Source organism: Penaeus chinensis, chromosome 38 (assembly GCF_019202785.1).
Source record: "Penaeus chinensis breed Huanghai No. 1 chromosome 38, ASM1920278v2, whole genome shotgun sequence".
In the NCBI taxonomy this organism is placed as follows: domain Eukaryota; kingdom Metazoa; phylum Arthropoda; class Malacostraca; order Decapoda; family Penaeidae; genus Penaeus; species Penaeus chinensis.
In genome coordinates, this window is record NC_061856.1 from 2,283,748 (window position 1) to 2,286,592 (window position 2,845).

A 2,845-nucleotide genomic window follows, 5' to 3' on the forward strand; every position below is an offset into this window, starting at 1 on the left:
GATAAAAATAATGATAGTGATAATCATAAAAGCAATTACGATCATTATCATTATCATTGTTATTATTATCATCATTATCATTATTATTATCATTATAATTATCTACATCACTATTATAATAATAAACTATTAAAACAATAGTGAAAAAATTATTATATTGAAAATAACAATAATACTAATGATGATATTAATATTAACAATAATAATGATAATAATAATGATAATAATAATAATAATATCAATGATAATAATAATAATAATAATAAACACAATAACAACAATGATAATAATAATAATAATAATAATAATAATAATAATGATAATAATAATAATAATGTTAATAATAAGAGTAACAGTAATAATAATAATAACAATAACAACAATGATGATAATAAAAACAATGACAGTAATAATAATGATAATGATAATAATAGTAATAACAATAACAAAAACAATTATAATAATTTTCGCAATGATAAGCAATAATCATCATCAGCATCATGATAATGATAATAATAAGCATCATTATATATATCGTTATTTTTTAAATCATCATTATGAAAATAACAATACTGATTATCACTCATATTATCATTAGCATTATTACCATTATTAACATTATTAGTAGTAGTATCCCTACCATCATTATGACTGTTATCAATATCATTATCACCTTTATCATTATCATCATCATCATCATCACCGTTATCAGAATTATCACCTTTATAATCATTATCTTCATTCCTCATCCGCTTCATCCTTCCTCTACCTCTTCCCCCCCTTCCTCCTTCCTCTTCCTCCCTTCCTCCTTCCTCTTCCCCTCCCCCCTTTCTCCTTCCTCTTCCTCTTTCCCCCTTTCTCCTCCACCTTCCTCTTTCCCCCTTCCTCTTCCTCTTCCCCTTTCCCCCTTCCTTTTTCCTCTTCCTCTCTCCCCCTTTCTCTTCCCCCCTTACTCCTCCTCCTTCCTCTTTCCCTCTTCCTCTTCCTCTTTCCCCCTTCCTCCTTCCTCTTTCTCTCTTCTCGCCCCCCCAACTCCCCCTGTCATCACCCCCCCCCCCCTCCCCGCCCCTTACAGGCTTTTCATAACCAGTGAAGTGAACATAACAAACAGGTTTCTCGTGTGTTATGGGCTAGAAGGAAGAAGGAGGAAGGAGGAGGGGGGTGAGGGAAGGGAATGAGAAGAGGAGGAGGGAGGGAGAGGGAAGGGGAGGAGGAAAGGAGGAGGAGAAGAAGGAGAGGGAAGGGGAGGAGGAGAGGAAAGGGAATGAGAAGAGGAGGAGGGAGGGGGAAGGAAGGAAAGGAGGAGAAGAGGGACAGGGAAGGGGAGGAGGAGAGGAAAAGGAATGAGAAGAGAAGAGGGATGGAGAGGAGAGGAGGGAAGGGCAGGAGGAAAGGAGAAGGTAGGAGAACAGGGAAGAGGCGGAGGAGAGGAGAGGGATGGAGAGGAGAAGAAGGAAAGGAAGAAAAGAGGAGAGGGATAGAGAAGAGAAGAAGGAAAGGAAGACAAGAGGAGAGGGATAGAGAAGAGAAGAAGGAAAGGAAGACAAGAGGAGAGGGATAGAGAAGAGAAGAAGGAAAGGAAGAAAAGAGGAGAGGGATGGAGAAGAGAAGAAGGAAAGGAAGAAAAGAGGAGAGGGATGGAGAGGAGAAGAAGGAAAGGAAGAAAAGAGGAGAGGGATAGAGAAGAGAAGAAGGAAAGGAAGAAAAGAGGAGAGGGAAAGAGAAGAGAAGAAGGAAAGGAAGAAAAGAGGAGAGGGATGGAGAGGAGAAGAAGGGAAGGAAGAAAAGAGGAGAGGGATGGAGAGGAGAAGAAGGAAAGGAAGAAAAGAGGAGAGGGATGGAGAGGAGAAGAAGGAAAGGAAGAAAAGAGGAGAGGGATAGAGAAGAGAAGAAGGAAAGGAAGAAAAGAGGAGAGGGATAGAGAAGAGAAGAAGGAAAGGAAGAAAAGAGGAGAGGGAGAGAGAAGAGAAGAAGGAAAGGAAGAAAAGAGGAGAGGGATGGAGAGGAGAAGAAGGAAAGGAAGAAAAGAGGAGAGGGATAGAGAAGAGAAGAAGGAAAGGAAGAAAAGAGGAGAGGGATAGAGAAGAGAAGAAGGAAAGGAAGAAAAGAGGAGAGGGAGAGAGAAGAGAAGAAGGAAAGGAAGAAAAGAGGAGAGGGATGGAGAAGAGAAGAAGGAAAGGAAGAAAAGAGGAGAGGGATAGAGAAGAGAAGAAGGAAAGGAAGAAAAGAGGAGAGGGATAGAGAAGAGAAGAAGGAAAGGAAGAAAAGAGGAGAGGGATAGAGAGGAGAAGAAGGAAAGGAAGAAAAGAGGAGAGGGATGGAGAGGAGAAGAAGGAAAGGAAGAAAAGAGGAGAGGGATAGAGAGGAGAAGAAGGAAAGGAAGAAAAGAGGAGAGGGATGGAGAAGAGAAGAAGGAAAGGAAGAAAAGAGGAGAGGGATAGAGAAGAGAAGAAGGAAAGGAAGAAAAGAGGAGAGGGATAGAGAGGAGAAGAAGGAAAGGAAGAAAAGAGGAGAGGGATGGAGAAGAGAAGAAGGAAAGGAAGAAAAGAGGAGAGGGATGGAGAAGAGAAGAAGGAAAGGAAGAAAAGAGGAGAGGGATAGAGAAGAGAAGAAGGAAAGGAAGAAAAGAGGAGAGGGATGGAGAGGAGAAGAAGGAAAGGAAGAAAAGAGGAGAGGGAAAGAGAAGAGGAGCGTGAAGAGGAGGAAACAGAGAAGAGAGTAGAGGAAGTAACTAAGTAAGTGTTTTCGCAGACTCAGATCGTGTTTATGGAGGGGGAGGCGAGAGGCAGATATGGAACTCTTTAAACGCAAACACGACAATTTATTTCATGTTAATGTGATATTT